This window comes from Triturus cristatus, chromosome 1_2, assembly GCF_964204655.1.
Source record: "Triturus cristatus chromosome 1_2, aTriCri1.1, whole genome shotgun sequence".
Classification (NCBI taxonomy): Eukaryota; Metazoa; Chordata; class Amphibia; order Caudata; family Salamandridae; genus Triturus; species Triturus cristatus.
The window spans coordinates 1056867402-1056892062 of NC_140580.1; the positions used below are offsets into that span (position 1 = coordinate 1056867402).

Below are 24661 nucleotides of genomic sequence, written 5' to 3' on the forward strand. Positions count from 1 at the left end.
CTAGTTTGCCACAGAAGTGTTTAATGTGTTGGGAGCAGGGATCATACATGCTGTTTGTTATTTGCAGCTTTGACCATGATGACACTTACCTTTTGGTCACTGTGATGAGGGGGGCGTTTAGTCTCCATCACCACAATGCTCAACAACTGCTGCATTTTTTAAGCCCACACATAACTTCTGTTCTACACAGTGAGGGGGTGTTCTTTTTACATTGCCACAGTGCTATGGTGATGCTTGCCTTGTGTATGTCACACTCATGTGTTGGTCACACATGTGCTGTTAGTTACATTGTATGTTCGTAGCCATAATCACTGTTGTGGGCATTTGTCACAGACTACACACTGTTGACATTATGTTAGGGGGGATGTATTTTGCGGACATACCTGATGTTGGAGTATGCTGGATGTGGTGCGCATCACCCATCCTATTGCTGGGGGTGGCAGGGGTGATGGGCAATAGGTCCCCTGTGAGTGGGGGTGGCAGGAGTGATGGGCAAAATAGTCCCTATGAGTGGGGGTGGCAGGAGTGATGGGCAACATAAGCCCTATGGCTGGGGGTGGCAGTAGTGCTGGGCAACAGGTCCCTTGTGAGTGGGGGTGGCAGGGGTGATGGCAACATCAGCCCTATGAGTGGGGGTGGCAGGAGTGATGGGCAACAGAAGCCCTATGAGTGGGGGTGGCAGTAGTGCTGGGCAACAGGTCCCCTGTGAGTGGGGGTGGCAGGGGTGATGGGCTTCATAAGCCCTATGAGTGGGGGTGGCATGGGTGATGGGCAACAGGTAACCTGTCAGTCAGGGTGGCAGGGGTGATGGGCAACATCAGCCCTATGGCTGGGGGTGGCAGGGGTGATGGCAACATCAGCCCTATGGCTGGGACTGGCAGGGGTGATGGGCAACAGGTCCCCTGTGAGTGGGGGTGGCAGTAGTGATGGGCAACATAAGCCCTATGAGTGGGGGTGGCAGTAGTGCTGGGCAACATAGTCACTATGAGTGGGGGTGGCAGGGGTGATGGGCAACAGGTCCCCTATGGGTGGGGGTGGCAGGAGTGCTGGGTAGCAGGTCCCCTATGGGTGGGGGTGGCAGGAGTGCTGGGTAGCAGGTCCCCTATGGGTGGGGGTGGCAGGTCTGCTGGGCACCATAGTCCCTAGGGGTGGGGGGTGGCAGTAGTGATGGGCAACAGGTCCCCTGTGAGTGGGGGTGGCAGGGGTGATGGGCAACATAAGCCCTATCAGTGGGGGTGGCAGGGGTGATGGGCAACAGGTCCCCTGTGAGTGGGGGTGGCAGGGGTGATGGGCAACATCAGCCCTATGGCTGGGGGTGGCAGGGGTGATGGGCAACATAAGCCCTATGAGTGGGGGTGGCAGGGGTGATGGGCAACATCAGCCCTATGGCTGGGGGTGGCAGGGGTGATGGGCAACAGGTCCCCTGTGAGTGGGGGTGGCAGTAGTGATGGGCAACTTAAGCCCTATGAGTGGGGGTGGCAGTAGTGCTGGGCAACATAGTCACTATGAGTGGGGGTGGCAGGGGTGATGGGCAACAGGTCCCCTATGGGTGGGGGTGGCAGGAGTGCTAGGTAGCAGGTCCCCTATGGGTGGGGGTGGCAGGAGTGCTGGGCAACATAGTCCCTAGGGGTGGGGTGGCAGTAGTGATGGGCAACAGGTCCCCTGTGAGTGGGGGTGGCAGGGGTGATGGGCAACATAAGCCCTATGGCTGGGGGTGGCAGTGGTGATTGGCAACAGGTCCCTTGTGAGTGGGGGTGGCAGTGGTGATGGACAACATGAGCCCTATGGGTGGGGGTGGAAGGGGTGATGGGCAGCATACCCCCTGTGAGTGGGGGTGGCAGGGGTGATGGGCAACATCAGCCCTATGGCTGGGAGTGTTAGTGGTGCTGGCCATGCAACCCCTATGGTGGGCTGTTGTTAGTGTCCAGGATGTGGATCCCCTGTGTGTGTGTGTGTGCTATTTTGCGGGTACGTGTCGTTTGTTTGTGTGGTGGGTGTTTGACTTACCGCCTGCGCCGTCGGTTCCTGAGCCAGTCATAGATGTAGAGTACTGGTATGATCTGCGCGATGGGATTCATGATGTGTTCGTGTCATACACGCTGCTTGTTGCTCCGTCTCGTAGCCGTATATTGAGTTGTGGCTTGAATCGTAGCTGATATGCTTGTTTTTCGGATACTGTGACGTCCCGTACGTGGCGACCCGTCCGGCGCGTAGGAAGTACGCATCGTACTTGTCATGCCGGAAACTGCTATGGATACTGCTTCCGGGCGACTCGGTTCAGCGTTAGGACTTACGGCTCAGACGGAGAATGGAGCTTGAATCACAGCCTACGTGTCGGTCGGGTTTTTGGCAGTTATGCGCATCGTACTTACTCTACAGGACGGACCGGCTCCAGGTACGTGTCGGTCGCACGGTACGGCTACGGACAGCTGTCCGACTGGCTATCGGAATCGGCCCCTTAATGAAAACACTCTGTTATAAAGCTGCCCCCTTTGCAATATTTCTGTATAACTGACATGTACATCGATTCACCAGTATGCCAGGGGTAGCAGAAGTGACATCAACTGCCCTTTGACCCCAGTGACATCACAGGAAGTGACATCATATGGCCTTTGATGTCTTCTCAGCAGTGATGCTATGTGACCTTTGACACTGGTGATGTCACAGGAAGTACATCACTAAAGGTATAAGCTCTACAATTAGTAGAAACGAGTAAAATAGAGATATATTTTATCATATCATCCCATGTCTCTTCCATTAACCATCTCTATATCTCACAGCTCTACCTCACAATCCCTTCCACCTACATAGCTGCTATCTCTTTATCGCCTTTCTTCCCCATATTCCTCTATCCTCCAACTTCTCATGTCATACTCATCACTTTAACAGTTTTCTTCATCACCCTCTGATGCGTTCTCCTCTTCCAGTTCACCTCTTAACCACAACTTTGATATGACCAACTCTCTCTCTGTCTCACAGTTCATTAACTTCTCATCACTATTGTTCCCACATTAACCATCAAAGCTCCCTCTCATTCTCTCTTCTCTATCAGACGAGTTCTCTCTCTTCATTTCCTTTCTCTGCTTGCCCTTCGCTTTCATTTGGGTCGAGAATTTGTCTCTTACTTCCAAATTTGCTCTAATTTGCTCACATTTCTCTTTCCCTAACTCACGTTCACCCTGGGGCAGTTCATGTATTGGAGCATGGGGATGTTGAACCCCTGAGTTCACCACGGCAGCCCACTACACACACACACACACACACACAGTACACATGTCCCCTCTCACGCTTTCCACTCTCACATTCTTAGGTGGTAGTGCAATGACTGAGCTCTCGCTCCAAAAGTGACAGAAACAGTTCTGACTGTGTTAACTGAGCTGGACATGTCGGATTTCACTGTGGCCAGCCTGACATGCACAGTTCGGGCTTTTGCAGTGCTTGGATTGCCTCAATGCTTTTGTTCAGCAAGCAAGTTTGAAAGTAATGTATGTGCCCCACCACTGTCTAAAGGGAGCAGCTGCCATTACGTTCACGTAAATCTTTCCCAGTTACCCCCTCAACTCCACCTCTCTCATTATCACCACCATCCTCATTTCTGTTAGACCAGCAGGTCTTGAGTTCTCTCTGTTTGCACCCTTACAATCTTAACCATTATCTTTGACAACTAAGGGGCATATTATCAAGCACGGCGTTACAATTATCGCCGCTTTAGCGGCAGAAAACTGCAGCTAAAGCGGCGATAATGGGCTTGATAATATGCCGCAGAAAATTCCAATAGAAGCCCATGTAGACACCAGAACATGGGCTTGTATTGGAATTCTCCAGGGTGATAATTGTAACGCCGTTTCTTGATAATATGCCCCCAAATGTATTTCTTGGTTCGCCCTCTCTCTAATCATCTGCTATATCTCCCCCACTGCCGCAAACATTCTCCGTCATCAATCTTCAAGATTCCATCTTCCTCTGTTAGGCAGTAACTCTCCTCGCCTCCACCTTTCCTAGCTTTCATCTCAGCTTTGTTGCACTCAATGCACCCCCACGCACATCAAAGGCACATCATAGACTCAGAGCATTATGACAATGGCTCCCTGCACCTCAGAGGCATGGTTAACTCCGTGGATTAGGTGTAATTACTGGGCATTACGCGGTGTAGACTGATGGTACCTTCAGAAATTAGGAATTATGCAGGAAATCAATGAGTACGCACCCTATTCCCCTGGTAATTCACTGTTTCTCTATGAAGTTTCACCCAGGCATTTCAGCTATTACCAGTGGCCGAAATGTCTGGGCCTAATGCACCGGCTCTGTGGAGTTACCATGGCTCTTGTAACCCCAATTAGGCTGGTAAATGCTGTTACTGGCCTCATAAGGAAGTATTGTGGGCCTTGCAATGAGGCCCTGATAGATTTGTCTTGCAGGAATTTCTTTGATCTCTAGGCAGCAGAGAAAGTGAAAAAGCGCTGTCCATGTGGGTAGGGTATCGGCTACACCTCAGAATGACGATACCTTCCTTGTAGGGCTATTCGAAGCATGGTGATATATCCAACCCTCCATGCCTCCTGCTTTTGAAAGTGTCCTTTGCTTGTGTATCAAAAGGGCAACACTAAACAGTGATAACCAGCACCTCGGAGCAGCTTTGGAGATGTCTGTTACACCTTTGCATGATAACATAATTTTAATTTATCAGTTTGTGTATTGCGTTTCAGGACTTCTATTTTGCAAAATAAATACTTTTAGAAGTATGTAGCACAGTCTAATACATTTAAATGTTCCAGTTTTGAGTGGGGCAGAAGAAAGTAAAGCAGGGCTCATTATCACCCCGTTTTATTCTTGATCCTGGCACAAACATCTCTGGGGATACAAGATAAGTGCCAGGGTTTGCAAGGTACAAGTTAGGGATAGAAGCTGTTGTCACTGGTCACCTTTATTGACATCCATGGAAAGTCTTCCTGACCTAACAGTAGTCTCCCATATTGCTTTGTCATCTCTAATTTAGACTCACAATTAAGTACTGAAAATACAATGAATTCTTATGAGGATAAAAGAAATTCTGCTCCAAAGAAGCTCAATTGGTATTATTATTTATTTTATTTAGGAGTTTTATATAGCGCTAGCCAGACCCGAGGGTATCAGAGTGCTTTACAACATGAATGAAAGAAGCAAAAACAAACATAAGAAGTGACCGTAGTAGAAACATAGTGATTCATGTCGAGTAAAATTCAGACATAAAGACTCGCAAACAGAACATAAAGATATTGAAAGATATTTAAACATAAAGATATCTTGTTCAGTTCCACCACAGCGAGTAGTCAATAGAATCCATGATTCGTGACAAATCCAGAGCGGTGAAGGGGAGCACAGGAGAGAAACGAAAGGTAAAAAGAGGTATCCATCTTCTTCAGAGTCTTTGTATACTGCAGTGTGCAGGATTCTCTGTAGAGCGTCAGCTATCTATTCAGTTGAGAAAAAGGTCTTTAAGCTGGCTTTTGGATTTTGGAAAGGAGGGGTTAGTCCTAATATGAACTGGGATGAGTTCCAAGTTTTGGGCGCATTTCCAGAGAAGGCGAGTAATGCGGTTTTATGTTTGCGAGTTTTTGGCGGGATGAGAAGTAGAGTGTTAGTACTCCTTAGGTTTCTTGACTGACCGGCTTTGTTGAGTTTGGCGGCCAGGTATGCGTGTTTACCGGTATGCAGTGCTTTGTGACTGAGGCAGGCTGTTCTGAAACTGGCACGCATTTCGGTTGGTAACCATTTTAGTTTTCTGAGAGCAGGAGTGATGTGTTTATATTTTATTACTCCGGTGACCATCCGAACTGCTGCATTTCGGGTTGTTCTGAGGGGGGCTAAGTGGGATTTTGCTGTGCCTGTGAGGGTTGCGTTCCCGTAGTCCAATCTGGACAAAACCAGGGATTGGGTGGCTTGTTTGAGGTCATTGGGAGGGATGAATGGCTTTATTTTGTTGAGCAATTTTAGGTTGATGAAAGTGCTCTTGGCTTAGACCATGTCTAAGTTAGGGTCCAGAGTGATTCCCAATGACTTTACAGAGTCTGCTGGGATGAGGATGCAGTTTAGAGCATCAATGGTTTTTAGCCATTCTGTGACTTGAGGGGTCTGTGCATTGTTGGAAATGATGAGTATTTCCGTCTTGTCCTGGTTTAGTTTATGGTGGTTGAGGGATAGCCAGTGTTGGATTTCTTTCAAGGTGAGGTTTAGTCTTTTTATGTCATCAATAGAGGAAGTATGAAGGTAGATCTGGGTATCGTCTTCATATAGGTGGAAGGGGATGTTGGCTTTATTGAGTATCTTGGTGAGGGGTTCCATGTAGATATTGAATAGTGCCGGGGAGAGAACTGATCCTTGCGGAACCCCTCTGTTTACAGGGAGTAGGTCTGATGTGCTGTTTTTAATTGTATTCTTTGGGTGCAGTTCTGCAGGAAGGAGGAGAACCACTGTAGTACAACCTCGTCTGCTCCGACCCTTTCCCACAGTGCATTAATGAGCAGTTTGTGGTCAACTGTGTCGAATGCTGCAGATAGGTCCAGGAGGATGAGTAGGCAGCATTGATCATTGTCAAGTGAATTGTGAATGTCATCTATGACATTAAAGAATCGCTGTCTCAGTGCTGCAGCCTTTTCTGAAGCCTGATTGGTGAGTATCTAGGAAGTTGTTGCTTTCGATGTGTTGTGTTAATTGCAGAAGGACACATCTTTCCAAGATTTTTGCTAGAAAGGGGAGTTTAGATACAGGCCTGAAGTTGTTGAGATCGTTGGAGTCACAGCCTGTTTTTTTTAGAAGTGGTGTGACTTGACCCATTTTTAGACAGTCTGGCATGACCCCTGTTCTTAGGGAACTATTTATAATCTTGGTCCAAAGCGGGGCTAGGGTGATGTTGAGTTTCTTAGCTGGTTGCGCAGGGATAGGGTCTGCGAAGTGAGACAAGGGTTTGGAGCTGGTAATCAATTTAGAGATCTGTTTCTAAGATGGGGGCGAAGGATTTACAGTTATTGGGGGGTGATTGGGTGAGTTGGGGTCTTCTTCACAGGGGGTAGGGCTAACGTTGGGAGCTTGGAGGTTGTTGTCCAAGGAGAGCTTAATCTTGTTGATCTTCTCATTGAAGAAGGTGGCAAAGTTGTTGCATAGTTCTGTGGAGGATGTCAAAGCGGTTGAGGGGGGCTTGGAGGTTTGTTGTCTGATGTTATTAAAGAGTTCTTTGGGTTGATTTTTGGCATTGTTTAGTGCATCACAGAAGAAAGAGGTTTTCTTATTCTTGATGCGGTTTTTATATTCTCTGCGTTCGGATTTGAGTAAGTCTAGGTGGATTATTGATGGGTTGTTTCTCCAGAGTCTTTCTGCTGCTCTTAGTTGTCTTCTTTCCAAGTTTAGATCTGTGTTGTACCAGGATCTTGAAGGAATGGTCCTGGTTTTTTTTAGTTTCAGGGGGGCAATCTGGTCGAGAATGGAGGTCATTGTTGCATTGTATTGCTCGGTGAGTTTGGTTGTCGAGGGTTTGCATGCGGTGGTGGGAAGGAGTGAGCTAATCCTTTCTTCCAGGTCGGTGTGGTTGATTTGTCTAAGATTTCTCACCCAGTGGAAGAATTCCTGTGTACGGGGTAGGCGGTGGCAAGTCTGATTGATGTGGAATAGGATGATATGGTGATCTGACAAGTCGACAGGAAGGATATGGTCTATCGTGATTGCGTCCTCGTGGGCAATGATGGCATCGAGAGTTGCACCTCTGTTATGGGTTCTTTCGGTGCCGTGTTGGGTGAGATTGTTGTTGAGAAGAAGTTCATTCAGGGATTGTGTCAGAGAGTTGTTTTCATCGTTCCAATGTAGGTTGAGGTCACCTAGTATTATGTTGTTGGAGTCTTGGAGAGAGCAGTGGGTTATTAGGTCTGAAAGGTGTTCACCGAATTTAGGGGCGTTACCTGGACGATGATATAGGAGATGGCAGTCTAGTGTTTTGTAGTCGCTCGTCTTAATGGTGGCGTTTAGGTGTTCAAATGAGTTATATTTGAAGGAATCTGATTCTGTTACAGAAATGTTGTTCTTTTGGATGATTGCAATGCCTCCACCTCAGTGTTTCGTTCTATCTTTTTTGATGATTGAGAACCCCGGGAGGATGAGTATGTCCATGATTGTGGAGGAGGGCTCATTTAACCAAGTTTCAGTAATGAACGAGATGTCTATGTCGTTGGTGAGGATGGTTTCTGCCAGTTCGGTGGCATGTTTGTTGGCTGACCTACAATTGATGAGCATGCATTTGGTTGTCTCCTTGATGTTGAGTAACTTCATTGTGGGAATCATGGGGACATTAGTGAGGACGGTTGGAGGCCTTAGTGTTCTAGGTGGGGGGCGTTCTCTTCCATGTCCCATGAAGATCTTGATTCTGGAGAAGGGATTGACCGTTGAAGAAGCATCGTAGGAGTTGGCAAGATTAATCGCCTCACTCATAGACATTGCTGCAGTTGTTCTTTTGGGTCTTAGATGTTTGTTCAGGGAGGGGATAGTGGGCCAGCTGTGCCCTTGAGCCTTGGGGGGTCCTGTGAGTTTAGTGTTGGTAATAGTGGGAATGAGGTGAGGGCGTAGAGAAGGCTCCAGACGTGAAGAGAGGTACGATAGGATATTGTTGATGCCCAGTATTGCGATCTCCAATTTGTTTTCCAGTATCGTCAGTCTCTGAGTCATGATCGAAGAGGAGGTGATGTTGTAGTTCAGGTTTTTGGAGTCCCACACTGGGCTATCCAGGGGAGGGGAGAGCTTGCTAGTGAGAGAGTGTCTCACAGTGTCGGAGTTTGCTGATTTTCCCTTGGGGGTGGTCGAGGACGTGTGGCGTCACCTGTCGTGGTTCAAGCGTCAGCTTTTTGAGAATCGGTGATAGGTGAGGGATGGGAGTCAATGACTGAGGGTGATTCCCTTCATCAAAAGGCCTGTCTCTCAAGAGTCACATTTCCAGTTGCAGGTAAACTGGAGCTTTGTTTTAGCAACATGAAGACTTAGGGCATACATTTTGTGCCATAGGAATATTTTACTGAAGACTGCAGGCTGAGGCCACAGGAATGTCTCCTGCTGTTGTGGAGGTTCTGCTTTTCTTACCTCTTTCATAAAAAGAATCCTTACCTGTTTTTCAATTCATGAAGCTGCCAGTTTTAAAAACCATTTTATGAAGTTTTTGAGTGCCTCATCCTCACACAGGTAAACGGTATCCTACCATTCATCAAGGTTGTTGGAGGGTAGTACATCTGCCACCATGGCAGTATACCTTCAGCTATATTTAGACTTCCCCATCTACCTGACTGTTAATATTGCCTGCCTGGTGGGGACCGCGCTGCTATGAAAGACGCCTACATAATGGCTGCTCCCTTCACAGCAGACATGGCAGTCATTGCCCCAGATAAGTAGAAATGGTAAGAGATGTTCCCATAACCATGGCGCAATTAACAATATAGATTTAAAACTCTATGCATAGAAAGGAACAGAGGAAGATGAACATTCTTAGGGTGTAAGGGGATTGATGCAACATATTAATGTTTTATATGTGTTGTAAAGTAGATTATTGGTAGGGGCAAATGTAGGTCTGCCACTGACAATAAGGCCACTAACACAGTATATGGCTCAGAATAGGTCTTAGAACATTATTCCTATGCTCAACCCTTGGTAACGTGGCTGCGAGCAGGCAGGCTTAACTTCAAAGACAGGTATGTAAAGCATTTAAAAACACCAATTCATTAAATAATTAAGACACAATTTGCTAAATTTACTCCATCTGTACAGTCGGCCGTCTCTACTGGTATGAGGGCTATCTCAAATTGGATGAGAAGCAATTTCCTCCAATTTAATGTTGGGAAGACCGAGATCTTGCTCTTTGGAGATGCCCCTCTATTGTGGATCCCCGAATGGTGGCCAGCAGACCTTGGCGCTCCCCCTGCCCCTAAGTCCCTTGTTAAGAACCTAGGCATTCGCATGGACCAGGCTCTCACTCTGAAGGAGCACACTGCTCAGACAGCTGGCTCCTGCTTTCATACGCTGGGCCTACTACGCCGAGTCTTTCCTTTGCTTCCTGACTCAACTCGGAAGACCCTAACTCAGGCACTTATACTAAGCCGTATGGACTACTGCAATGGCTACTTGGTTTCAGCCAATGAGTCCTCACTCTGTAGACTGCAGGTGGTCCAGGACACTGCGGCGCGACTGGTCCTCAATATCCCTCCCAGGACTGCTTCCCACCCTCTTCTTCGTCAGCGTCATTGGCTCCCAAAACGCAAACGGGTTAAGTTTAAAGTTGCTGCATTATTCATAAAGCTATATTCAATCTCTGCCCTGCCTATCTTTCTGATAAATTTACGCCATACCTGCCCTCTAGGTCCCTTTGTTCTGGATCAAAATCTCTTCTTGTGGTCCCCCGAGTTAGGAAAGCCAGGCTGGGTGGTAAGGCACTCTCCCACCTGGGCCCTCTTTACTGGAATAAGCTCCCCATGCATTTAAGACAATGCCCCGACCACCTACAATTCAGAAAACATCTTAAGACCATTCATTTCTGTCTCTGATTATGTTCTATCAGCTTAGCTTTCCTGTTGCCCATCCGAAGCGCAGAGATACCCCTTCGGGGTCGATTCAGGCTCTATATAAATACAATAAATACATTAAATAAATAAGCAACACAAAATCCAACTCCAATGTATAAACATAGGTAATATTTTTATCTTTTAAATGACACCAAAACTAAACAAAATCCACTACAGGGAACCAGAGATATGAATTTGTAAAGATTAGTCACTTTCTAGTGCTTAGAAACCAACAGTGCCCCTTTTAATCATTTTGTTTTCTCTGACAATTAGAAATTGTTCTGGAGAATTTCTCACCTCTATTGTACAGCCTTCTCCAACAGGCTGGGTCCAGTTAGAACTCCTTCCAGAAGTTCCGCTTGCGGGTCCCAAAGTATCCAATCCACAATCCAAGGTTCTGGATTCTCCAAGAGGGTCCTTGAAAGTGTGAAACTTCAATTCCGCAATCCACTTGAACAAAACCCTTACAAATCCACTGGTACTCCAGGCTGGGAATTATTTGGGGGGATTGTCCAGGTGAGCTCTGGTAGCCTGTAGCTTGCAGGGAGTCCACTCTTTAGTTCTTTTGAAACAAGTGTGATCCACAGGGCTGTAGTTTCAAATGGTGCAAAAAGGCGCAATCAATGATGCAGTATTGAGTGCATGATAGTGTGCAACATTTATTATGGTTTATCGGAGTGGTTATGGGGTGTATGTTGGTGTTTTGAAGACAGTGCTGATGGTTGGGTAGCGCTTTCCCAACTGTAGCCCTGATTGCAAAGTAAGTGACTATATGTGAGGGGGTAAAGTGTGTCTGGGAATAATGTTTTCAAACTTATCACTGCACGTATATCCGGCTATTACAAATTAATCCTTATGCAAAGAGGAATAAATGGTTTAACCCAGGTTTTTGTGTGAAACTCTGTTTGAAATTCCCCATTGTGTGGTTTAGCCCTCACTTTTAGAATATGCTTTTGGCAGATGGTAAATGAGAGTGGAAGTAAATATAGGTGGGGTCAATACGGAGGAGAATGTGAAGAGTGGCCCATCTCTCTGCTCCCCTTCCCGGCCAAGGTCATCGAGAAAATCGTCAACAGACAGCTAACCCGATACCTCGAAGAAAACAGAATCCTGGACCCTTCCCAGTCAGGGTTCCACAGCAACCACAGCACCGAGACCGCCCTCATCGCCGCCACCGACGACATCAGGACCCTGCTGGACAATGGCAAGACCACAGCACTCATCCTCCTAGACCTCTCCGCTGCCTTCTACACCGTCTGCCACCGCACACTACGCGCACACCGCCACACCGCAGGGATCCAAGACAAGGCTCTGGAATGGACCACCTCCTTCCTCTCTGGCAGAACCCAGAGCATCCGCCTCCCCCCATTCCGGTCCGAAGCCTCCGAGATCATCTGCGGCGTACCCCAGGGATCCTCCCTCAGCCCGATACTGTTCAACATTTACATGGCCCCACTCGCACACGTCGCCCGACAGCACGACCTCAACATAATCTCATATGCCGACGACACTCAACTGATCCTCTCCCTCACCAAGGACCCGATCACTGCCAAAGCCAACCTCCACGAAGGACTGAAGGCCGTCGCCGACTGGATGAAGACCAGCCGTCTGAAGCTGAACTCGGACAAGACGGAGGTCCTCATCCTCGGCTCCAACCCTTCAGCCTGGGATGACTCCTGGTGGCTGATTGCACTGGGAGCAGCCCCGACACCCACCGACCACGCACGCAACCTGGGAATCATCCTCGGCTCAATGCTCTCAATGACCAAGCAGGTCAACGCTGTCTCCTCCTCCTGCTTCAACACCCTCCGCATGCTCCGCAAGATCTACAGATGGATCCCTACAGATACAAGAAAGACAGTCACCCAGGCCCTCGTCAGCAGCAGACTCGACTACGGAAACGCCCTCTACGCGGGAGCCCCGACCAAGCTCAAACGAATACAACGCATCCAAAATGCCTCGACACGACTGATCCTCGACGTACCACACCACGGCCACATCACCCCCCACCTGAGGGACCTGCACTGGCTTCCCGTCAGCAAGAGAATATCCTTCAAGCTCCTCATCCACGCACACAAGGCACTCCACAAGACTGGCCCAGCCTACCTCAACAGACGGCTCTCCCTCTACATCCCCAACTGCCAGCAACGCTCCGCCGACCTCTCACTCGCCACCGTCCCGCGCATCCGAAGAACAACCACCGGCGGGAGATCCTTCTCCCACCTCGCCGCCAAGACATGGAACACCCTCCCACTGAGCCTACGACAGACCCAAGACCTGCTGACCTTGAGGAGGATGCTCAAGACCTGGCTGTTCGATCAGTAGCGGCCCCCCCAAGCTCCTTGAGATCCTCGTGGGTATGTAGTGCGCTTTACAAATGACTGAATGATTGTTTGATTGATGTGTTCCGGCATCGGGAGCCTTACATGTTCCCCAGTGCCCCAAAAAGAGATTAGGCATTTGCCAGGGACAGGGACAGCCTACTAATGCTGCATAACCTCAAAGAAACTTTCGGGCTGGTAGTATTAGGTCCCATGTTTCTGGACCTTAAAAATACTTGTGCAGAAACACCAGGCCAATTATATGTGGGTGGAGCTATATCACACTGTGACCCTGATTATGATGTCAGTCCGAGTTTCATCCGACCGACATCGTAGCGGATTCTGGACCTACTGACTTACAGTCAGCGGTCCAGACTGCAGAATTAAAATGCAACCGCACATGGTGCGGTCGCATACTCCCATTTCTCTATGGGAGCTTGTGCTGCGGCTGTAAACCGGCCGTAGCACAAGCTCCCATAGAGAAATGTGAGATTCTTTCAATCACTGCACCGCGTGGCACATGGTGCAGGGATTAACAAGCGGGCATCATAGATACCCTCTTGGCCCCCAACTGGCAGATGTGGAGAGATGGGGGCCCACAAAATCACTTTCCGATAGGCTTTCCATGTCGGAAAGCCCGACATTGAAAGCCTGTTGGAAACCGACATCGTAATCCAGACGGCGGAAATGCCATCCTCAGGGATTAAGGTGGGGCCTCCGACTGGCTGACAGGCTCCTTGAGCATTTCAGAATCCAGCCAGAATGACATGCCAGTTTCACTTTCATCCATCAGCATTGTAATGCGGCGGTCAAATGTGAAACCTATTATGTGAGACGGAAAGCTTCCAACCTGCGGTCAGAGGCTTTCCGACTCACATCGTAATCAGGACTTTAATCTTAAATTCAAATCAGAACCTGGATATCCTGATGGCTCTGGTGTGCCTATCACAGTTTAAAGATCTGTCTAGTTTGTGCTGTCAGAGAAAGAGTATTTCAGTTCCGTGTTGAATAATTGTGTTTGTTGATAATAGTGAGGGCTATTGCATATATATCAAACTATTATACAAGATTATGGACAATCAGAAGTATAGTTTTTCACTGCTGTTAGAACTATTTAAACAGAGCTGAGTGAGTGGAAGTGTAGTGTTAATTGTGTCTGGGTGTTATACGCCTGAGAATATTTAGACTGTCAGACAGAGCTGCTGTATATTCCTGTCTATAATTAAGCACTGTCTCTTAAATTGTAGTCATTAGTCCCATAGGAGAAAACCAGATACTGTTTGTTCAGAGCATTATTCATAATTCTGGGGGCTCTATAGTTTATCAAGAAGGAGCAAGATTGCAGTCCTTGGACCCAGTACTAGAATAGCAACAGATAATATACATCATGAGCAAGTTGAATTGGCATGACACTGCGTGGTTCACAGTAAAGAAATAAAAGGATGTGGTGCACTGCAGCATTTGGGTTCAGTGATGATGAGAGGTGTTCACAGTCCTAAAGTAACAGTTTGTTCTTCAGTACACTACTTGGGGGCATTGGCCATGTTTCAGTGAGTGATATTAATCACTGGGGATTATCATGACAACCACTTCTGAGTGAGAAGTATTTGATTTTTTTTTATTTTCAGGATAATGTGAACGTATGTGTGTTGGAAGCATTTTAATTAGAGGATTCAAATATGTTGCCTGCAAATTTTTAAGTGCTGCCACCAATGTTTCAATACAGAATGTATATAATATACCTCAGACACCATTGAACAACAACAAATTTAAATATTGCTGGCTCAAAACTATTGTTGCAATCCCACAAATAAAGAAAAAAAATGAAAATGCAAAAAACAGTCAACCAAATCTTTGTGATGTGAAACTCAGATTTCAACAAAACCATAGACAGGCAACAAAAAATGTGATGCCTGCTAATAACATGATGCATGTCATTACAAATAGTATCTCAACAGGTTGTACTTAAAAAGAAAGTGGCAATTAGGGAATAAGGGATCAAAACACCATTCAGATGCAGTGTGTTAACATGTAAAAGGAAAACAAAATGGTGAGAGTTTTCCTAATTGGCTAACATTCTCCCTGACCCCAATATTTAGAAAACAAATAAATATCTGTTATTTATGAGCAAATCATAGATGGTTCACCCACAGAGCATGCTGCTTACATTAAGGGTTTTTAAATGAAACATTTCAAAAGGCAAGCAAGCTTTTTTTTTTTTATTAAATCTGCATTTACCTTTCCTCTGTTCAGGCCTTGCTCTTCCTGCTTTACTACACAATGAAGCTCAGCCAGGCATGAAATCTGCAAACTGCAAGATAAGAAAAAACAGCTCTCAGAGCTAAAGGCACCTCAGACTAAAACATTTTATTTGTCACAAATAAAAAGGAAACCAGAAAAGGCATCTGATTAATTAGATTGCACTGTTGCCAGTGTTGATTTTAAACATTTTCTTTCCTACATATGAAACTGAAACCAGAAAGGTTTTCGGGTGAACTGTATAACCCTTTTCACAAACCACCAAAGCTTTCTGCAGATGCCTGTGTAACCACAAAAGCACTTACTTTAATAAAATGAAATGCTGTAGAGCCTTGATTTCACTGGAAGCAAACACATAGTTGCATTTCCTCTCCTCCTCCGTCTTCATCCAGCACATGCAATGAGAAGGCTGTTTTTCAGTGGCTAGACCAGTAGAATTCAGTCATTTCTCATAACTCTGATTGGCTGTTGCCAACCAATTAGAATGAATGTGTGTTACACAATACTGAAAATGAAATATGTTGCTATGACTGAGGGCTGAGTAATGAGGAGTATGGATGTGGCTAAGGTATGAGGAGTAGGGATGACAGATGATGGATGAGGACTAGGGATGATGGATGAGGACTAGGGATGATGGATGAGGACTAGGGATGATGGATGAGGAGTAGGAATGATGGATGAGGTATGAAGAGTAGGGATGATGGATGACGAGTAGGGATCATAGATGAGGTATGAGGAGTAGGAATGGTGGATGATGTATGAGAAGCAGGGATGAGAAGCAGGGATGAGGGGTGAGAAGCAGGGATGAGGGGTGAGAAGTAGGGATGAGGGATGAGAAGTAGGGATGAGGGATGAAAAATAGGAATGAAAAGTAGAGATGAGGAGTGAGGAATGAGGATGTCCTCAAATATATGCTGTAGCTAGTGAAGCAAGTGAGCAGCCCTTTTCCAGGGGGTTTGTCTCCCCTTGAGAAAAACTTGAAATTAATGGGGCCAAACTGTGCATTTTAAAGCTAAAAGTTCCAAAAACGTTGCTAATCAGCTGACAGGTCTTTCATTAAACATTAAAATCCTTTTATTTGGTTCTAAGCCAATGAAAACTGGTGCTCCCCAGGGTTGATCCAATTTTTTTTTAAATGTGCTATGGTTGCCACTTATGTCAAAAAATACCTCCACTCTTCCAGGGCCAACATGTTATCACGGCTGGCCCCATATGCCATGGCGACTCTCTTATACCAAACATTACATAAATTATGCCCATTCCTAAATTTTACTATTATGTGGTCCATATACCATTAGGGACTCTTACGTCAAAAATTACCTCAGTATGTCAGGGCCAGCATTCTGTCATGATTGCCTTCCTACCATATGGCAGGTTATCTGACTTTTTTTCCAAGGATTACCTCCAATATGCAAGTGATAGTATTTTATCACAGTTCTCTGTCAGAATTGCCTAAGTATGCTAGTGCCAGTAATTTTCCATGGGTGTTTTTATGAGACAAGAGTTACCGTCAGTGCACTAGGGACAACAACAAACTTGCAAGCATAACACTACACTCATTCACACTGAGATCTCACTCACTCACACTTAGGGCTTTATTTCAAGTCTGGTGGTCTCACAGACTAATGAGAGCGCAGTGATGGTGGTCTTCCGACCACCCTATTACAATTAGCACTGTCGGACCGCCATTGCCACACCACTGCAGTCAGGGTCCCGCCATTCCCTGGTAGTGTTTCAGCAGTCAGGAGGCCGCAATATGCTTGGCGGGACTGACACAGTCCTGCCAAGCATATTACGAGTTCCCTCTCAGCACCAGTTTTCATGGCGGTTACACCACCATCAAAACCTAGAGGGCCCCCTTGTGCCACTGCGACCTAGGGTGCATGCAGAGGGGCCCCCTGTTTGCATGCACCACAGTTCCTGCACAGCATGGACTTTACAGTCCATACCGTGCAGGAACTGTTTTTGGCGTTCCCATTGCAGTGCCCATATTTAGGGCACTGTCATGGGAACGTAAAAAAAAGGACCGTCAGACACAAAAAAATACTCATTATCTGGCAGGCAGCCCGAATACACCTTGTCATATCTTGTAATCAGGCCCTCAGTCTCACTTACACTCTCTATCACTCTCTTACACTAATTCTTATTCATGTTCACTTACTTGCAGTTACTCTTAAACTCACTCGCTGATTCTCATTCACTTTGAATCACTCAAACTTATTGACACATACTCTCACGCATTCTTAAAACTTGTCCCTTACTCACTTCCTTTCACTTATACAGACATGCTTACACATACAGAAACACATGCTCACATTATATGCACGCTCTCTTTCTCACAAAAGCCCACTCTCACTTGAAAGCATGCACACAACATAAATTTAAAGAGTTTATCTTACCTCAGCTGCCACCAAAGGTCCTGTTCCAGCTAATTGTTTCTATTTGTTAAAGCATTAATAGTTAATAATTCAATATTATTTACTGCTCTGTGCCAAGCTACATATAAGTATATGTATAAAATAAAAGGGCAGAAAATAAGGAGCGTGGAGCCACTCCTGTATTCTTGGTGCCAATTTTGCCTCCTATGAGGCCAGGGTTTGCAAAGGCAGTGTCAAGGCCCACTAGGTGCAAGCTAGGGCTTGCAACCACGTTCCCTGCTGATCCCTAAATATCAACAGTGTACATCTTTTGTATAACTATTTACAGTGTTTTCCAATATTGAAGGAAGTGTTGCCTCTGGAATTGCCAACACTCAGGGGATATTTTAGGGGTGGGTGTTGTAGTGTCATGCAAATAAAGAATAACACAACTCTTTTGATTCCTGATGGACTCTGTAGACCAGTAAGGTAAGCGTTGGTGGGCAATGAAGTGCATGCAGGTTTAGAACGTTAAGTTCTTGCTTACACACTTAAGAATAAAGTTGTGTATGTGTGCGGCATAGTCATTTGCGAGAACCTGGGCTGGGTAAGACGCAACAATGGCAACAAGTAGGGAATAAGTAACCCAGAGATTGACTGCGCTCTCCAAGGGAGTTTGCAGTGGTCCAGCAAACTGCTTTTTCATACCATGTGTGCCACAGTCGTAGTGCAGAATTGACACTAGCACCTGTGGAATCTCACCAATAAGCCAGCCAGTGTGAAGCTTTTCAAACAGAGAACACTTCATTGTAAATCAACACATCGGTGTCCGAGAATCGAATGAGAAGACCGCAAACAGAGGTATTGTGCTACTACACACATTAATGCTGTATGAAATACGGAATGATAATGCTAAAGGCGGATGCAACCATGTCTTGAAAAAAAGTATACTGTGACAATCCAGTGCAAGTTAAACTGTATTCTCATGTGCTAGGAAGCAGAGATCAGCCAGGTGGTTACAGAGAGACATGTAACCACAAAGCCAATTGAATATCATAACATTATCTGCTTATCAAATCAATCGAATAAGAAAAGACTTTTTTACTTACTGAAGCAACTAAAGAAAGTCATCCGACCACCACCATCTGTGGAGTGGCCACAAAGAGAGGGTCAGGGTTGTGCATGTGGAGCTGTTCATAAGCAAAGTGGCCCGCACCAAAAGCTGCCCAGTAGGGGCTCAGAACAACTCCATAGATTTCCACCAAAATAAAGTGCTCCAATGGAGAACAAGGGTGAGGCCAAAGCTCCTCCAACTATCAAGGTTGACTCTGCAGCCAGCATGTCACAAGACTCTAGAGAAAGTTTGCATGAGCTCGTTCACCAAGAAGTGTTAGAGAGACTACTGTTGCCCACCAATGGTTATACTGCTGCTTCATTCTTAAAACAGCCATCATCATTTGATACCAAAAAACACAATATTGGGAATAGATGAACTGCTTGGATAGAGACTTTTGAGGATTTCATAGACGCAATCGATGAAACAGATGACAAAACGTATTCTGAAGCCCTGGGTTTCTCCCATAGTAGTAGTGCCTCAAAAGGACAGTGAAATAGCGGTACGCATTTTCGTTGAAATGTGTTCGGCAAACAAGGCAATTGGGAGAGAACGATATCCAGGACAGCACATTGCTGAAATGATAATTCAATTGAATGGTGCCAAGTTTTTCTCTCAACTTGACTTAATCAAAGGATATCTCTAGTTGGAACTTGAAGAGAATTGCAGGTACATTATACCCTTTTCAACGCACCTGTTTTGCTATAAGTGACTGATTTTTGGTGTATCCTCTGCTACAGAACTTTTCTAATTCAACGTATCATGCAGGCTTTTATAAATGCCTTCAACTATATTGATACAAAAGACACACAATTGATGGACTGAATGCAGAACAAATCAAAACATTCACCCCCAGTCAAGAGATCTGGGTTAAATCCATCATTCTTTTGCTCACCATGCCACCCCAGTTCAGACCTGGCCATATGCAAATCAGTCTTGACCCTGTGCCTCATGGGAACATTCCACCCCGAACTGCCAAGCCAGGTCCTCCTTGGACTGGAAACAAGCATCCTAGGACTGGTTTCGTGGTTTTACCACTCATCAGCCAGGATAGCTTGAATCCAGTAGCACAGTGAACCCGAGACCCATGTCTGGGCAAACCCGGCACACTAAGGCGAGGAAGCAAAAGACACGCAATTGATGGACAGAATGCAGAACAAACCAAAACATTCACCCCCAGTCAAGAGATCTGGGTTAAATCCATCATTATTTTGCTCTTCATGCCACCCCAGTTCAGATCTGGTCCTATGCAATACAGTCTTGACCCTATGCGTCATGAAAACAGTCCAGCATGAACTGCCAAGCCAGGCCCTCCCTGGACCGGAAACAAGCATCCTAGGATCAGTTTTGGGGTACATTGTGGCTTACGCCAGTGAAAGCTTGTCACAAACTGAACATGATTATCCATAACCTGAGAAAGAAAGCTTGGCAGTGGTGTGGGCTTGTGAATATTTCCATGTGTTTTTATATGGAAATTCTAGCACAGTAGTGACCGATCAGCAAGCAGTATTGAGGATGTTTGGCAATCCTAAAGCCAAGATGCCTCCCCGTATTGAACGTTGGGGTCTGAGATTACAAGAATACAACTACAAAATTCTTCACCGTCTAGGGAATGTCAAAAATCTGCTAATTATTTTTCAAGAGTGCCATAAATATCCTGGAACCCCATCTAAGACAGCTGAAGCCTACATAAATTTCTTGTACAATCAAACACACCAGCTGCCGTGTCATTAGAACAAATTGTCACTGCTATGAGCCAAGATAGTGACATGCTAAAATTGAAAGACATTATTGCTCACCAGTTTTGGACTCAGCACCCTGGACTCCTCACCCATGACAGTGAGTACTTAAAATTCAGAAATGTTAGAGATGAACTGCCTGCAATTCAGGAAGGCCTCATCTGGCAAGGTACTTGAATTGTCATTCCAGAGAGTCTACAACAACAAGTAATTGAAGTAGCCCACGAGGAACAGTTGACACAAAGAGAGCTCTTCAAGACAGCCTGTTTTTCTCAACTCGATGAAAGGGTTGGAAAAGAGTTAAAGGCCTGTCACTTGCTTGACTGTCACTCATCACACACTACTCAGCACCCATTAAACATGTCAGAATTGCCTAAGAATGCTTGGGAGAGAATTACTGTTGATTTATTTTGTCCTCTTGACAATGGGCATGATCTAATGGTCACTATTGATTGATACACTGGTAGAAGAGCTTTCATCCATCACTCATAACTCAGGATATTGAAAGATTAGATGGCATCTTTGCAACATGGGGTGTCCCTGTGATCATGAAATCTGACAACAGCCTGCCAATTAATGTTAGATAGTTCAGAGACTTTAGCAGCCATCTCAACATAAAGCAGCAGAAAAGTGCTCCTCTTTGGCCACAGCCAATGGCCTGAAAAAACGATTCATTAGTACTTCAAGGAAAGCTGTGCAGCGTGCTGCATTAGAGAAGCTCAATCTGAAGGTTATTTTGAATACCACTCTTTCAGCTTCCCAATCAACCACTCACTTGACTACAGGGCAAAGCCCTGCAACCCTAATGTTGGGGAGATTCATGACGACCAAGTTACCTCAATGGACCAACCTCAGATCAAAGACTGAGAAAGACATTTGCGCAGAATGTTCTGGTTGCAAATAGAAAATGAAAATCTATTCAAACAAATTACATTATGTGAAAAATATCACTTTCAAGAGAGTGGATCAAGTCCTAGTTCAACAATTCAGAAAATAAAATCTGATGCTTCTTTCAAGGCTGAGTCCTTTACTGTCACAACCACCAAATGACACATTGTGACTGCCCAATGTCTTGGAAAGTCACTTACGAAAGATTCTTCTCACTTCAGACATGTGGCTAATCACTCACCAGACATCAATGTCACCATAGAGACTGGGTCCAGACAGACAGTTAATGATCCTGCATCTGCTGTTGTTTCCACCTCACCTATGCAAATCATGTTTTCTGATGACCAGATCAGCGAGTGTGATTCAAGCACCACAAAGGCTCATTGAAGAGTTACAAGTGCATATGCATTTGTAAGCATTTATGTTATTGTAAAAAAATGTGTAACTTTTTATTTAACAAAGGGGGAGATGCAAATAAAGAATTACGGAAATCTTTTGGTTACAGATGGACTCCGTAGACCTGTGATATAAGCGTTGGAGGGTACTGCATGCAAGGTTAGAACATTGAGTTCTTGCTTACACGTTGAAGAATAATTCGCCATGTGTATCGTAGTTATTGGCGAGTACCCGGGGTAAGTAGGATGCTACAGTAATACCTTGCGTAATTCAGTGCAGCATAATCATGTGAAATTACAAAAAAATGTAACAACATTACACCTGAAGAACATGAGAAGGGCAATTTTGCATTTAGCTCTATATCTTAGCCAGTGGCAGCCGTTTATTTTAGCAGGGAGGGTGATGGACTGGACACACATGCACACATAGACACTCACACACCCATGCACTCATACACGCGCACACACATATATCCAGTCCCAACACTCCCTCCCAAATATTCATACAAACACTCATGCACCAAACACCAGTTAAAATAAAATCCCACCTACAGGCGCAGCTGCCTTTGAAGTTCCAGGAGGGTTGGGACTGCTGACCTTATATCAGCCAAAGAAGGGAGGCAGCAGTCTCTACCTTGTTACAGGGTGGGATGAGAGTTGCTGACCCCACTCCACTCTATGAAGAGGTATCAGTGATTATCACTCAGCCCTAGGCACTTCAGGGCTTAAAACTAAAGCGCCCAGGTTTAAGGCGATGAGTGACGCTCCCCATTTGGGGAGGGCCTTAAAGTGCAAGGATGAAGAGAACATGCCTACAGGAGCTGTGACCTCTTCAGCCTGGCAAAGTTCAGCTCAGGAAGCCAGGAGCCTGCGTGTTTAGTGCATGTCTAGCTCCTGGCTGCCTAACCTGAAAATAAAGAGTGTCTGTCAAGCTTATCCTTGCTCAGCCTGACAGACACTGCTCTTTTTGGGCGAAAGATGAGGAGGCCTGGCCCCTTCACCCATTAGGACTGACTAAGGCTTTTCTTAGCACAAAAACGGCACCTTGCTTCTATTTTAGATGTATAATGCGCTAGGAAATAGTGCTAAATTCAGCACAACACAAAAAGCAAACGTGAGCGCACGCTCGCTAAATGTGCGCTCACATTAGGATTTTCTCCCAAATTACTCCTAATTTCGCGAGGAGGAGTAATCTCACAATTATTGGGAATTCCACATCAAAGAGTAATGTGGAATTGCAGAAATTACTCCAACTACTCTGATGTAATAGAAATTCTACCCAGGCCTAGAATATTCTACTGTTTGAACTACAACTGCGGCATTCGTGTAGCAGAAATGGCTCAATGTGGCATATTTTTCAAAGCTAGCATGGCAGAAATTAGATTCTGCAGGCTGATAAAAGCGAATTACCATAAGGAAATGTGTGCATACACATAGGTGCAAATTTATTACTTTTCCCTATTTATAAAGGCTTTTTTAAGTATGCCTGAAAACCTGGGATTTTTCCAGAGGAAGTGACGTGATCTTGCCTTTCTGATGCATTGGCACAGTTTATTTCTATTTTCCACATGGAGGCATCCCATCCCTTCACGAAGTTTGACTGTGTTCGATTCCACTTACCAAAATAGGAAAGCAGTTTACTTCAGCTGATTCCAGGAGTAAATATATCCAACCATTCCCTGGGTTGGAACTCCCATGACTGTAGGTTTTTACAAACTCTGAAAGCAAACAACTCCCAATCACCTACGTGGGATTTTCTCCAGTGTAATATTATATGAACCTTGAGTAATAAATAATACGTGGTAGTAAAAGGATTTAAGAGTGCAGTGTCACATTTTGTAATTTCTTTCAGTTGTAAATCTAGACAGTTATGCTTGTCTATCTGATTTATGAAGACACTTGGCTTAGTTAATCATACCCTATGTTTTACACCCTCTTCCTTCTAATGTAAATGTGTGTTTTGAGCAAATATCTGTCAAATGGATATTTGCAGGTCGTCCGTGGACCTCTGCACACTATTAGCCCACAATTTTCTGATTTTGTTTGGAATATTGGTAACACTGTGAACTATATCGCACCTAGACAGCCGTCGCTCCTCCGTTAACCCTTTTACCGTGGCACAAATTCTGCCGTGGTGCGGGCGAAATAAAGAGTGGGCGTGGTTCGGGCGGCCCCTGGCCGTCCTCCGCACATGCACACCATGATGTCCGACGCATCGAACGGGTTAAGATGCAGGAGTGCGCCCCACCGCTCTCTCAGCAGTGATTAAACTAAAACTAAAACGATAATAACATTCTGTTATTATTATTTTATTTTTTAGTACGGAGCCGGGGGGGGCTTAGCTATCCTGATGGACAGCAGCAGCCAGCAGGGAGCAGGTGTGGTGGGCTTCATAAGTGCACATGACAGTTTGGCCAGCCATCGTAGGACGGTCAAGCCGACATGGGCAATTAGCATTCCTCTACCCAGCTGTGTTCCACAGGCTTTTTGAGAAAGTGCAGAGGTGGATTTATAAATTGTCATCTTATTGGAATGACCTCAATGACGAAATCCAGTGGCTAGATGTGAAGTGATATATTTCCTGTGACTTCCCAACCTTAGTTTGCTGTGTTACACTGTTCTGTCAATTTATATATAGCAGGTCGAAAAACTTGAAATTGTATATAGCTAACAGGAGAAGGTTAGTATGGTGGGACCCTGACCAACCTGTGGTTACCTAAGGGGTAAAAAGATCTCCTCCCGTTTGCCGTGTATGCTGTGTGATGATACAATACACTCAAGTATGAGGTACATTTATTTATTTTTCAGTTCTTCTATAGCGAATGGCTATCCAGAACATGTTTCCCAGTGCTGTCAGGAATCATGAAAAAGGATATCTTGATATTTATCTAAAGAGATGTGTCTTCAGTTGCTTTCTAAAGCTAAGCATATTTAGTTTGGTTCTTCGATCAATTGGAAGAGAGTTCCAGAGTCTGGATGCCAATATGCCAATATTCTGAGAACGGCCAGAAGGAAATGGTTGT

At 45.5% G+C, this 24661-nt stretch overlaps 1 long non-coding RNA gene across 2 annotated transcripts in view; it reads right to left on the bottom strand.

Annotated features, from left to right (window-relative positions):
* Positions 1 to 24661, bottom strand: part of LOC146868649 (uncharacterized) — a 135626-nt gene that overhangs the window by 3593 nt on the left and 107372 nt on the right. The window contains exons 3-4 of one of the 2 annotated variants that reach the window (XR_014963180.1): positions 15125 to 15197; positions 10863 to 11154 (exon numbers count right to left, since the gene is read on the bottom strand). This is a non-coding gene — a long non-coding RNA (uncharacterized LOC146868649). The remainder of the gene's footprint in view (positions 1 to 10862; positions 11155 to 15124; positions 15198 to 24661) is intronic. The other variant, XR_014963182.1, reaches the window with a different exon arrangement.